This window comes from Sus scrofa, chromosome 18 (genome assembly GCF_000003025.6).
Source record: "Sus scrofa isolate TJ Tabasco breed Duroc chromosome 18, Sscrofa11.1, whole genome shotgun sequence".
In the NCBI taxonomy this organism is placed as follows: Eukaryota; Metazoa; Chordata; class Mammalia; order Artiodactyla; family Suidae; genus Sus; species Sus scrofa.
The window spans coordinates 26,653,591-26,668,636 of NC_010460.4; the positions used below are offsets into that span (position 1 = coordinate 26,653,591).

Below are 15,046 nucleotides of genomic sequence, written 5' to 3' on the forward strand. Positions count from 1 at the left end.
TTCAGGGAAGCAAAACCAGTTTCAGGTGCTCGATGTTTTGCACGCTGTTTCACTGCTATTTTTCTGCCTCTTTATTAAGTCCTTTGATTTTGGTGTAAATATGGAAAGGCAGTGATGCATAGTGGAAAGACAAATGGTAAGTCCAAGACTTCATGGTTGAAATCCTCACTCTTCTTTCTAGGTGTTTCATCACGGAGGATTTACTTACTCTTTAACATGAAAAGTAAACATTTGATAAGACTATGTATAGGCTTTTTTGTTTTTTACTTCCACGCATGGCTGCTAAATGTATATATTACACCTCTTGAGCACATAGTAGGTCAAGAGCTGCTAGGAGGTGTGATATCAGATAAAACCAGAGGATTCAAAAGTTATGTGCATACTACTGCACCCCTTTGGTATAAAGTGGTTCCTTTGTCCAAGTTCAATGCAATGCCATGCTGGGTCTGTCAGTGGATTAAATAATTTTAAAATAGTGGTGCAGAAAAAGTAAACATTCTTTCTGTTCAAAATTAACTTTTGGGTTTTTCAGAGTAGGAGTTGAATGTAATCAATGTGTTACTGAAACCATGAGTTAATCTAAACCCATTTCACCTGCCTTAACTCATGAAGGACCTTTAAGAATTGCATGTCCTCCAAATGGCAGGTAGCCTAAACAACATGATGTTTGCCTGAGTTGTTTTCCAGGTTCTAGGAACGTGGAATCACCTGAATCTACCTAATTCCTGCTGAGCTGGTTAAGACTGGATAGGATCATGAGTCCTCCAACTGGGCATGCGCCTGAGTGGCCGTTTGGTGGACCTTTTGAAAGTGCAGAGCCAGTAGCTGTGTTAACGCCTGCGCAAAAAGATAATCACCGCACCTTTTGCCAATCACCTTTCTCCCTGCTTCCCGTGCTCTCCACACACCAACCACGCTGCTCCTTTATTGGGCGTCCCATAAATACTCCTAGTCCCCTCCCCTTGCCTTCAGGGAGGTGGTTTTGAGGCTTGTTCTGTCTCCTTGCTTGGCTGCCTTGTAAGTAAACCCTCACGTTGCTGCAAACCTCGATGTTTTGGTATCTCAGCTTGCTGTGTTCCACCAAGAGGAACCTGGTTTGGTAACACCAAGGGGTACGTTTGTTTCCTTCAGGTGGGGTGCTGTAGCAGGACACAAGTGTTGGCTTTAGCACTGACAAGTTGTATGTTTAGCACTAAATCAGCTTTGTGGAGTCGGAGTTTATGCAGTTGGTCCTCTCATGGCCTCCATCCTTACTACCATGAGTCTTGGGTGAATCTTTTGTGCCTGCGTCCGGGCAGACGATAAAAGAGGCTGACTGATCAAATCAGAATTACTGTTCAAGTAATTCTGTCGTCTTGGTTTAGTACCCATTCTATAGTGGATACTTTTCAGTGGAGGGTAACAAGAAACACAAGGAAACTCACCCTTTGTGCCTAGTTTAATAATGCCATTAACATGCCTCTTCCCTGTACCTCCTTATCTCTGATCTTCGGGGTTTTTACTTTCTAGCCTGCACCAAATCAGTCTTTGTCACTGCATGTGTTTTAGGTATTTGTACCTTGGGCCCTTTTTCTTATTTTGTCTCTTTTGCCATTTCTTGGCCGCTTCCGCGGCATATGGAGTTTCCCAGGCTAGGGGTCTAATCGAGCTGTAGCCACGGCCTACGCCACAGCCCAGCTGCAGCAACGCGGGATCTGAGCAACCTACACCACGCTCACGGCAATGCCGGATCCTTAACCCACTGAGCATGGGCAGGGATGGAACCCGCAACTTCATGGTTCCTAGTCGGATTCGTTAACCACTGCGCCACGACGGGAACTCTGGGCCTTTTTCATAGTGATAACTAAACATGCCACTTGAAGTTCTGCTCAATGAGAGAATTCCCCTTACTGCTGTCTTCAGTTGGGCCCAGAGTACAGCAGCAAATCTTCTCAGCCTGTATCCACGTACTGAGCTAATCCAACCCTGAACTAATCTTGGCTGTTTCCTCCTCTGTCATCTGGGGACATGATACTGCACCCTACCTCTATGTGGCCACAGAGGAAAAATAGAGACTTGAGGGTGACAGTGGTAAATACTGTGAGGATCTAGGCTACATGCTTCTGATGTGGTGTTGCAGGGTTCTCTTTTAAGTACTTTTTGTGAGTGAGATCTGAGTCTGGAGGGAAATAGGCTTAGGTTGGTAAACTTGACAAAGGGTCATGACTTTGAGATAGTGGGCTTCACTCTCCTGATAAATCTCTCCCTCTTCTCCCCTTTCTCCCTCTCTCTTTCACTCTCCCTGTGTCCCCTTGTCTCTCTCTCACCCTCCTCCATCTGTTGTATAAATTGAACAATGACCTCACTGGGGGACCAACTTTCCTGATCCTAGAGATGTTATTCTATTAAGCACATCCATTCCTCTTTGCAATCAGGCTTTCTTGGCTTTTTCTCCAACCTGGTTTCTCATTAAGAGAACTATCGCCCTACTTGTTTCTGGTTAAATGTTTCCATCTGGCCTCTGTTATGGGGGTGGTGCAATCCTCATTACCATCAGTGGGCTTGATTCTCTTAACAGTACTACTCTTCCCTGCAACAGAGGACAACAACGATTGACATTTACAGTCATACTATGTTCCTCTCATTAGTGCATTCTGTACTATTTTAGTACCTAGGTACCCTTCACCCCAAGTAGTAAAACAGTTTGCAACTGGATTTTCTAGTCTTACAGGGTATATTCACTCTAATATTCCTCCTTCTGAGCCCTGGATCCTTTCAGCATCTACCACAGGCATTTCTGTTTAGCTTGGTGTTGATTTCATTCTCCACTTCAAGAGCAGCATGTTAATAGTTTCCTGAGACCCCTGCTAAAGCATTATATCCTGTGTTGTAGGAGAATGTCCAGATTCTCCCCATTGTTGTGACTTGGCTTTGTTAATTGGTGGTGGGCCATGAGGGGAAGTGTGAAAGGGTACACATAATGTTTTGAAAGCCAGAGGCTTCCACTATAGCTTTTAACAAGAAGGTAGCTCTACCTTCTGATGCTAAGGGGTGGTCCCCTTTGGTAGGTCCAGAGAAGTTCAGTGCTCTCTGGAGTCTCAAGGATTGAATGCACTAAAACATGTTTGCTCAAGCCAGGTCTTAATATTCTATTTTCCCCCTCCACACTTGGCATAGCAAATATGGGGTATGTAGATGGGGCTAATACTTAACCTTCCCTAAACTTTGCTACTTAGTGAACCAATTAATTAGATTTTTTTTCCTTTCTTCCCTGGAACTCTACTACTCTTTATAATTAAGTCATGGGTTTCTTCCTTATCGTTACTGCCCTCTGGCTCTAGGAGATGAGAGTCTTTTTATGCTACTAAGAAGGACTTCTGCCTTGCACACTTTTTATTCAGTGATTAACCACCCGATTTTTAATATCTTCCTCCAGTACATAAATGGGACCTAAATTTAAGATACAATAAGGAACAAATTAAACCTGCTGGTATATATCTTAAAATACTATTGCAAAATTTATCAGTTGGCAACAGTCAGCAACCAATGGGGTTTTATTTTTTGCACCTGGGTGTCGGGTGGTCCAGCTCCAAAACTCTTTGAGAGCCTGCTTCCTTTGACCACTCCTGGTACCATCAGTTTTGTGGTGGTTTGCTTAGGAAACAGATTATAAAATCTGAGGCAGAGAGTTTTAGGCTGAAAACTTACAATGGACTACCCTCAGGGTCAACATCTGTGGAAGAGAAAAGGAAATGAGATTAAACAGAAGAACTGAACTGTGATGGAGACCCATAGGTCTCATTCTATCCTTTGGGAGCTCTAGTGATGGAACAAATTTAGAATTGCTCCAACACGAGGCAAGGGCACCAGCTGTTCTCTATCCCAACATCAACAGTCATTGCCTGCATGCTGACCTTCAGGAGGGAGATGGACCTCAAATAAGCATATTCTTCTTAGCTGAGAACAATTTTCTGAGATGGAATCAGGTAACAGCCATCAGTCGCCAACATTCCAATCAGCTGGGGGAAGTTTTGCCCTATTTTAGAAGGGGAATCTAGGTGGCACACATCACCACCCCAGAAAATGTTTTAAGGGAGATTGACAAGGATCTGTTTTAAATACCTTGTCAAAATAGTCCCAGCACATATTGCCAGTATTAGTATATGATGTCAACAACATGTGAATTACCATTCTATATAAGTTTATGTGTGTAGATACTTGCAGCATAAATTGCACAAGTCTCAAATGTTTATATTTTTCAAAGCCTGGAGATAATGTAGGTAATTATGATAAATTGTACTATTAAATCATTAGTATTTTCTAAAATTCGGATTATGGTTCTTATTTAAAAAGCTGATGTTGAAAATGGGAAAAAAGAAACTTAAAGACATGTTACATTATTTGTAGTTTTCAGTACAAGAAAAAGGCAGAAATAATTCATGGTAGCCAAAGGGTTTGAAGAGAATAGAATTTTACAAATACTTGGGAGAAAAGGGAGCACAGGATGTAAGGAAGGAACATTAATAAATAAAGACTGGTAAGTTAATGATTCTGAGGGTTCTGAGCCATTGAGCTCATTTTAAAAAATTCATACTGGGAAGAAATAAAGGAATGGAGAGCTTTGGATTATTTATCAATAATCCAGCAGATCTTGGAAGACTTATTTAATAAGAAAATATGGTGAATTTCTCCATTATAGAAGAAATGAATGTTAAAAACATTAATAACAGCTCTTAGGTCTCTCTCTGCTTTGAATAATTGGTAAAGTTATAGCCTCTACCTCTCATCTCATCATTATTTGGCTCTGGATTTTGATCCTTAAGCTATTTCAACAGTGATTTCCATTCTTCTGAGTCGTAGAATACACAGTTCTACTCAGACAAGTGACTTCTTTTGCCTGGCAGGCAGCCCAGTAGCTGACTCTTCCACTACAAAAAATGTCGGAGATACTCTGACCTGTGTTTGCCCAGCCTGGCATTGTCTTCAGGCAGATGTAACACTAACCTCTCTAGACCCATGACATGATATATATGTAAACAAAATCTTGATCGAGTAATTTTCTTTCCAGTCATCATATCTGTTTGCAAGGGTTCTCAATAACTTAAAAAGTAAATAACGTCTCTGTAAGAGTTCAGTCTATTTTACACTCTGGATATGAAATTAAAACAAAACTTTGCCCAAGAAAAAGGTGAAGTAGTCCTACTATCTTCAGCTAATAATCTCATGTTCACAGGCTAAGTTTTCTTTCAATTCTCTCTCACTTCCCTGGTAAGGTTTTAACCTACATATCACCGCTACCAATGTTGAATCTCGATGTTTCACTGTAAGATCCTTTTTACAGTTTTAGCCTACTATAAAATGTGACAAAAAATTTAATTCATGACCATTCGTATTGCTAACTCTCATCTGCTCAAGAAGTGCCCAGTAGTTTGCCTTTGCCAGACTGATACCTGGGCTACCTTTTATACATCACAATAAAGAGTAACAAGCAATATCATGAAGCTTAAAAGGCTGATAGGATTTACTCTGGAAAGAACAGAGTATGTCTCAGGACCTGCGGAGTAGCTGCAGGACAAGTGAATGCGTTAAGGTCCAGCTTGTGTCCCCCAATTCATATACTGAAGTTCTAACCCTAGTACTTCACCATGTGACCGTAGTTGGAGATTGAGCTTTTAAGAAGGTAATGAGAAGTTCCTGTTGTGGCTCAGCAGGTTAAGAACCCGACTAGTATCCATAAGGACGTGCGTTTGTTCCCTGGCCTTTCTCAGTGGGCTAAGGATCCAGCATTGCCATGCTATGGTGTAGGTTACAGATGCCACTTGGATCCCTCATTGCTGTGGTGTAGGCTGGCAGCGACAGCTCTAATTTGACCCCTAAGCTGGGAGCTTCCATATGCAGTTGCAGCCCTAAAAAGAAAAAAAATTGAGCTAAAATAAGATAATTAGGGTGGTCCCTAATCTAACGTGACTAGTGCCCCTATAAGAGATTAGGGCAAACCTCTCAGAAAAGACTATGTGAAAACATGTATAAGACAGCTAAGAGCCGGGAGGAGATGCTTCAGAAGAAACCAACCCTGCCAACATGTTATCAGACTTCCAGCCTCCAGACTTGTGAGAAGATATATTTTAAATCATCTAGCTTTTAGTACTTAATTATGGTAACCCTTGCAAACTAATACAAAAGGAAAAACTCAAAATGGCCAAATAAAAGACTTCTTGGAGGTAGTTTAGGGTTTTCCAGAAGAAATGACAGACTTTTAAGAGAAACTGCTTCTGCTTTAGTTTAGAGTTTAAGAATAAAGGAGTTCCCGTCGTGGTGCAGTGGTTAATGAATCCGACTAGGAACCATGAGGTTGCGGGTTCGATCCCTGCCCTTGCTCAGTGGGTTAACGATCCGGCGTTGCCATGACCTGTGGTATAGGTTGCAGACGCGGCTCGGATCCCGCGTTGCTGTGGCTCTGGCGTAGGCCGGTGGCTACAGCTCCGATTCAACCCCTAGCCTGGGAACCTCCATGTGCCGCGGGAGCGGCCCAAGAAATAGCAACAACAACAAAAGACAAAAAAAAAAAAAAAAAAAAAAAAAAAAAAGATTGTAAAGCATTTTGGCATTCATCAAGTATGTAACCCTATTCGTCATCTTGGCTTTTTTTTTTGAAGAGGCTGCTGTAAAGAATTTAATTTTTTGTATACCAAATGCATGGTCTCTGAATTGGTAGATTAGAAAAGCGACTAAGTGCATGATTTTACATGTACATATTAACAGTCATTAGCTATTGAGCATCTACTATATACCATAAAGTTTTAATTATCTTGAGTCATGATAAAGGAATGTTTCTAGGCCAAGAGGTGTGAAGCAACTTGTTTGTGTAATCCAGAAATTCCAGAGCTGGAATTTAACTTGGAATTTGTCCGTTAACCTTTCTAGGTTATACTGTGCAGTTTAAGTGTGTTTGGGGAGCAGTTGGTGGTTGTGTTGCCTTACCAAGATCCCCTTTACTGGTCTGAGGTCACCCATCTCCCAAGTTCTGTGAGTGTTGGCAGTTAACAGTTGCAGTTAAACGCTTCTCCCTAGAATTCTCCGTAGAAGGTGGGAGGCACCTTGCGTTAGAGTAGGATGACTCTGTGCACATCCTTGTGTTGGAACTCCCTGTGAGATCAGACTGAGGCTGGATTTTGTCTGCATGTGTGAATATGTTTTGAGCTCCTTCCCCTTTCCCATCTTTCTCACTCCTTTAAGATGTTTCATTTGAGAATAATATCTCAAATCACTGGTTCAAAAATTCCCACCCAGGGACTAAACTTCTAGAGAATCTGCTCTAAGACAAGGTTGTATGAACTAGCTAAATGGTAATATGACTCAGGCTTATTAAAGGCAAATATAATGATACAAAAAAATATAATGATACAAAAAAAACTAGCAGCTTTTTCATATGTAGTTAAGTATGTATCCTATCACAGAGAAATGATAGTTGAAAACACATAATCTAGAAAATTTGGTTATTGAGCTCTACGATGTTCTGAAGATTAAAAGCATTAACTTTTAGCATAGAGTATGCAGTGTTTGCCAAAGTACATTGGATAGTACATAAATTTTACAAGGTTTTATTTTTCAGGACTATTTTTGGTTGCAAATGATAGACTTAATTCAAATTAGTTTAATCCAAAAGAGAAAATTCATTGTCCTTTGTGGTGTTCAAGGGTCAAGTTTACTTTAGACAGTTGAACCTCAGGGTTTTAGTTACTTGCTCTCTGCATCCTTTGACTTTGACATATTCTATACACATATAAAGATGATTCGTAAAGGTAACTTTCCAAATGCCTAAGAAAGACTCTACATGGTCTTGCCTAGGTCATTTGCTGGCTTTGAGGTAATCGCTGTGTCCCATGGTGTGTGGTGCTCTCATTGAATAGCCTGGGTAGTTCTGTGTCAATACAGCACAACTCTGGCCACATGGAGAAAAAAGTTCATAGTGAAGCCATGAAACTGCATGTGAAAGTATGCCAGGCAGACAAAAATACTTTTTTAAGCTACTATTGACGCTATTAGTAGAACAAAAAAAAAGATCCAGTATGTTTGGAAAATGCTGAATTAATCAAATTGAAAAGCATTATTTGATGTAGAACTAGTCAGTTCCTTAAAATGCTAATGAAACCTTTGAGTTTCCAAGATATGTTATACATTATTTTCCTAAATTTATATGAACTGGGAATCTTTTTAATGAAGTATTTTATGGAATCCAGATGTACTCGGCTGCAAAAAGATGCCACTGCGCATTCCGTTATTTAACTTTGGAAAATTGGTTACATTCTTTGGGCCTCACTTTCTTCAGCTGACAAAGTGGAAAAGCTAAGTGTACTTACCATGTTTATTATGGGGATTTGAGAAAGTGTATTACAAATGCTTGACCCTGTAAATGTAGTTTGTATTAGAAAAGCTAGTATCGATTTGGAGACTCTTGAACGCTTCCCAAAGTGTTAAATTGTTTTCTTTTTTCTTTTTAGGGCCACACCCACGACATTGAGATGTTCCCAGGCTATGGGTCAAATTGAAGGTGTAGCTGCTGGCCTATGTCACAGCTACAGCAACGCCAGATCTGAGCCATGTCTGCAACCTACACCACAGCACAGCAACACTGGATCCTTAACCCACTGAGCGAGACCTGGGATGGAACTTGCATCCTCATGGATGCTAGTCAGATTCCTTTCCGTTGAGCCACTACGGGAATTCCAAATTGTTGTCTTAAAATGATGTTAAACTATTTTTAATAGGTTGAGAAGTGAATAGGGTGTTTATGAGGATTGGAAGTTGGGTACTGGTTGAATTGGATTTGGGGTGACAATAAAGGGTGGAGACAGAGATATGGAGGACAGGTGAGACGTTATCAACTGAGAACTGATAGGTACCTGAACCAAGGGAATATGAGGCAGTAACGTAAAACTATTAAGAACAAACCATAAAAATGATTAGAAGACTTTCAGAATGTCCCAGTTCAGCAGTTTACCATGTAAAATGTATTTTTCAAATAGTCTGCTTCAGTGAAAAATGATGGGTGCTAAAAGATGTGCAAAGTGTCCTCTTTTCCCCATGTTAATAAAATAATGTACTGGGAAATACAATATAATTTCAGAAGTTTAATCATCATCAGTAAAACCTTCCTTTATATACAACTACTCACTTTGTATGGTCCACATTTCTGCTAATAATGTGATGTAAAAATGAGATTTCATATGGTGATCATTTCAGTATAGTCTTATTTTAGATAATGTACTCAGATAAAATGCCGTATGCAGTAATGATCATATTTGAGACGATATTGTAAAATTAAGTAGATTGTCTGTTTTCAAATACTTTAGCAGAGTAATAACCTTACAAAAACTAAAAAGTCCTCAAATACAGAAATGCATTTCTAGGATTAGTGGTAGAAGTTGAGAAAAGAGAAATTGAATTTAGTATCTGAAAAAGTTGTCATTTAATTGTGGTTTATTTAATAGACTTTACGGAGAGAAAGTCTATTAAATCTAATTATTTAGATCATAATTATTATAAAAATACACTGGAAACAAATTAAGAAAATTCTTAAATTTGTTGATGGATTTTTGACTTTCTGTAAAAGGTAACAGTATTTTTCTTATGCTCATTAATAAGGGAGGATAAAAAGAAAAAAACAAACCCTGAATCATAGAACACAACTGCTTCCACAAATATTTTTTTTTAATTACTACTCTCTTGGATAAAATATTGTTTGGTTGCAAAAGGGAAAAACCAAAGCTTGAACTAATTTAAACATAAAAGAGAATGTGGATGAATCAAAGGAAACATTGAAAAAACTTCAGAATGGGAAGAAACCTGGGCAGTTTTGTAGTTTGTGAAGGAATACTACTAATGTGACTTCTGCTTCAGCTTGCTGTATCTACTTGGTTTTTATATGTGGAATTGTGAAATTGACCCAAGTTGAGTTATATGTTAACCTTAATTTAGTCGGAGGTGGCCAGGATTTAGGGTTCTGAAATGGAAGGATCTATTGCTTTTCTCATAAGAGAACTAATGTGCAGACCCCCCCCCCCCGACCCTGGTAGGTGCCTAGGACACTTGCTAAATCTAATAAATTAACTACAACTTGATCTTGAGGCTCACACAGAAGAGATGTACACAAATTTATTAGTCTTAAAGTACCCTCATCTTAATAATTCTTGTGTTTCTCTAGGTAAACTTAGAGCTTCCATCTTGGTGTAGCCAGCAGTGCCTAAGTCTCACAACCTGAAGGTGTCAAGTTCTAGGTAAGCTTGATAGATGAACTTTTTACCTTATCACTTTGGGTAGTCTTGATTGGGAAAATGAAATATGAAATAATGTTTTCTCCTGAAAACTGGCATTATTGGAACTGTGTTGTTTTGAAAATGTAATCTTAACATCAAATCCCAATTTAAACAAACAAAATAAATGGTGTCGCTTTGATTGAAGTCAGGTAAGATATATTGGCATTCCCACTTGCTTGGATTCCCTCTGCTTTCTCCTTATGAAGACCCTCGAAGTTCCTTTCTAGAGACCTGCATTACTGCAGAATACAGTCTGAAAATCACTGGTATAGTGTTTAAAAAATGCATAGGATTTTGAATCATAAGTATTCTATTAAATGCCGACTTGGGCATATACTAACTTCAAGACAGGCTAAATCACTTAAATTCTCTAAATCTTCATTTCTTCAGCTGAGAACAGTAGATAATACCTATGCCCTCTAACTTAAAAGGTTCATGTATTGAAAGAGAGAAATCACCTATCTGCAATGCTATATGCTGTTAACCATTATTGTAATTGGCATCTATTTCCCCACATTCTGAGAGGATCCAAACTGCTTTAAGAACCTCTTTGGTCTGAACAATTTGAACAGTTCCCTCTTTAAAATGATTACATTGGCCTCTAAGAATATATGAGTGACAATCTATATTCTAACAAGCCATCAGCTGTATCTTGATGTCCTATAACTTACTCTAAACCTGCTAGTAGTTATTTATCTTCTGTGGCTCTAGAAGAGTGAGAAGAGTAAGAAAGAGAAGAGAGAAAGGCAGCTAAATCACTGATTTGACCCCCATCCCTGGAGCCTGTGCAATCCAAGAGTGAATAGCAAATGCTCCCTCTAAGACACCTCTGAGGATTGTTCATGGAGATACAGAAGGGTATGCAGGGGAGATGGAGACAAAAGCACCTTCTTGATAATATTCACTCAAGAATGATGGTAAACCATGAAATGAATGACAGACAAAAACTGTGTAAGTTGAGGCATACATTTTCACTCTATTTTGGGTGCTGGTACTCTGACAATGTATTTTAAGCTCAGCGTTCACTTTTTTCCCCCTCTCATTCAATTGTGTGAAAGCCACTCTTCTCAAGACTGACGCTTTTCTGTAGTAATATTGTCTGTTTAGATTTGAAGCCACTAGGGCCCTGGCACATACAGCTGGAATACTCTATTTTTAAAGATATATTGTGTCTGTTAATACAAAGGTCATGATGCAGATTTTTGCACTTAGAATCAGCATGAGAATGTGGGACTGTTCTTGCAGATCTTGGCTCCATCAGCAAATAAATTAAAATAAACTGGCGGCTTGAAATAGAAATAATCCTCCTTCCAAGTGTTTCATTTAGAGAATGACATCCTGTTTTCTTCAGAATATCATGGGTAATTCTGCATATGAATGAATTTTGGAACAGAAAAGGCCCAGCAAGTGAAATACACAAAATAACTTAGAATTTCAGGCTTCAGTAATAAAAATAAGTGATGATGCTTTTCTGATCAAAGTGTGAAGGGAAAAAGGAAACCAGAAACTTAGTTTTAGAATTTTATAACAACTTGTGATAGCATTGTAAGCTGAATTTTTCCTTTAAGGGGATATGTCTTTAGTACAATTTACCATTTATCTTATAAAGAAAATTTTAACAGTTTTGCTGTACCTACCAGCGTTGGATCAACTTTCTCATTATAGTCATAAGTGGAAAGGTATATTTCAAAAATGACTGGACCCAAGCATCATTCACTGGGAAATACTTTAATTATGCTCTCAACTGAACCCAGAAAGGCTTTAACTAAAGTCCAAAATAACTATGGTCAAAAGTTGCAGAAATTCTTAGCCGTCAATAAAACCTTATTACTATATGAAAAATGTATAGTGACAGAATATATTAAATTTAAAAATACATTTCAATTTATTATCTTAAATACGTGTCTTTCATTATGTCACTGCTAAATCTGACCTAGCAGTTGCAGCAATCTTGGCCCAGGTCTCCCTGGTGCCTTTACCTTGGATTTTACAAGTATTCTCCATTTGAAAGGAATTGGGAGCTTAACTGAATCCCTGTCTTGAGTAAAGAAAAGATCAGTAGGGTTCTTTTATATCTTATCACTGCCTAGAATGAAAGGATTTTTTTCAGACTTAACATCTTTTCAGGAAGTGGTTTGAAAGCTTCCACTGGAAATGTCATGACAAGTTTTCTATCAAGATAATGGTAAAAAAAATAATTATTTGGAACGAGAAATTTGGGTCAAAGATTTGTTAGATCCTTATTAGATTTTTCCCTTTTCTTGAGCACAAATGGTTTTCTAGTCCTTTTGATTACAGATGGGGTCACAAGACTGGTTGCCACCAATGAAATGTGAGCAGAAGAGAGGTGTCACTTATGGTAAAGGCAGTTAAGAGTTGCTCCACAATCTCTTTCATGGTCTGTTGACTAGATGTGAATTTGAAGCCATGGATTAAAAATGGGCAAGTGTCAGTTGTACTGGCTCTCTGAGATTCTCCACATATTAAAACCTTTTCATCACACTCTGAGGACTATCTCATACTTTTGGCATGGGCAAACAGTTAACACTTATATTGTCAATCCTCCAGTATATGAGGGTTGTTTATTATACAGCTAACATGACTTATCATGATGAGAGTACATACTCAAATAGAAAGATGTACTAGTAATTGTGATTACAGAAGGCAGTTGTGATACAAAAAGCTGTAGAACGTGCATGAACCAGTAAAGACTGGGAACTGAGTATAACTGTCCCAGTCACAACTGTCTCAGGTGAAAAACTTGATAAGTAATGGTAATATCAATTGGAACAGATTGTTCTGGGGTCCAGCAGTTAATCAGCATTGGTTGACACAGTGAGCAAATACTAAAAGCTTAAATATTTTGACCAAAGTGCTTCCTTGGCCAAATGTCTCAAGAAAGGAAAATTGATAAGACACAAAGTCCACGTCTCCTAGGAGATGAATTTTCTAAGTGATACTATTATCTTAAAATACTAATGAGGCATGAATATAATCTTAATGGTGCCGGCAGCATATGTCAACATATCATGATGTTAGGGCAATGGATTTTATAATCCTGGTAAAACAAAGTTGGGTATAGATGACATATTTTGAGATTCAGACTAGGTTTCAAAAAACACAACTGATAATGGTTGAACAAAAATCTAACAAATTAATAATTTTAACACATTTTTTTAAATCGAGCACTCATCAGAATTTGCTTTCCATGTTTGGGTGCCCACATTTTATATTTTAGTAAGTTTCACTATTAAAGTAGATGTCAGCATGATGGCAAATGTCTCCAAGGAAAAAATAATCCCATATTTTGACCAAAAATCAGCAGATGGGTAACTCAGAACCATGGCTAGATTGATTTGATATTCTTTTACCTTGACTTCTAGTAAAAATATTGCAAGCCCTTAGCAAGTATCTAATTATCTAATTTATGTTATTAGAACTATAAAAGTTACTAAAATCTAGAAACAAAATTATGAATGAAATATTTGATATAATGAAGTATATTTGATGGTTATATATAAATAATATTTTAAGTATTTTTGTCTTGTTTTTACAGTATGTTTTACTTGCTATTTAGGATGTTTGAAATATTAAAAGGCACCCCGAATAAAAATTTTGTATTCAATTTAAATTGTCTAGGGGTTTTTAACCAAAAAAATCTGTAGGTAATGCTTAAATTCTTAAGAATTTAGTTTTGAATGTTTCATTCATTTGGTCTGAACTCCAGGAAGATCTGTCAATATGACTGGATTGGCCTTCTTGCACCTCTGCCTTCTGAAAATTACTGAGTTAAGATGTAGAATGTTATTGGTTCTTGCTGTATCAAGCCGGTTATACTCAGGGATCAGAAGTGTTCCTTTGCTAAACCTCTAGTTGGTGGGTTTTAGCTGTATGGAATTGGCACATTCTCCAAGAAGGGTTATTAGATGAGGGATGAGAGGGGCCCCATTCCTAAATTAAAGTGGTCCCCATGCTCTTCAATTCGTCTCTTGCAAAGGAATGTTCTTCCTGAAGCAGAGAGCCTCGAATCTGCACCGGAGATGTTTCACGAATTCCTGATGTGGTTGCTGTTTGTCTGAATGTTATACTACTTTGTGTACTTTGAATTTAAGTGAATTGAGTACATTCTGTGTCCTGTGAATCTTCTTTGAAATTCCCAACCAGGGACAAGTTGAAATTCAGTCAGGGGTTGTGTAATACCAAGGCTTATATTAATGTATTTAATACTATTTTTAAAAATATGAGTTTATTTTTTTAAGGAAAGCAAATCCATTTAACTGTATGCTGTCAGTTAAAAATAATCCCAAGGCCTCTGTTCTTAAGGAAGTTTGCAGTGAGACAAAAAGATAATTTTCACTAACTCGTAGCCCACGACTGACTGTGGAAGCTGTAATCTATGATATTTGAACCTAATCATTAAGCTCTGTCTTCTCCCTTTCTCTTTCTCCTCCCCCCAATATGTGTGTGTGTGTGTGTGTGTATTTCTAGGTCACCAGAAATAGAAAAATTAGCTGGGCAACTTATCATAGGCAAATTGTATTAGATATTGATCTGTACTTTATTTATGTAGATTACTGGTAATCTAATGTGAATTGACTACATTTTACTCTACAAAAAAGTGATAGGTCTATAGAATGGGGAAGTCTACCTCAATATTAGTTTACACATAGTCCTCTAAATTACTTTTAAAATTTAAATTCCTCTTGCTTCAACAACAGGATTTGAGTTAACTTAAATTCTTTTAATTGCAA

At 38.1% G+C, this 15,046-nt stretch overlaps 1 long non-coding RNA gene across 1 annotated transcript; it reads left to right on the forward strand.

Moving 5' to 3' along the window:
• LOC110257537 lies at positions 752–11,594 on the forward strand. Its single transcript, XR_002340289.1, has 3 exons — positions 752–1,112; positions 10,184–10,256; positions 11,007–11,594. It is a non-coding gene; the product is annotated as an uncharacterized LOC110257537 (long non-coding RNA).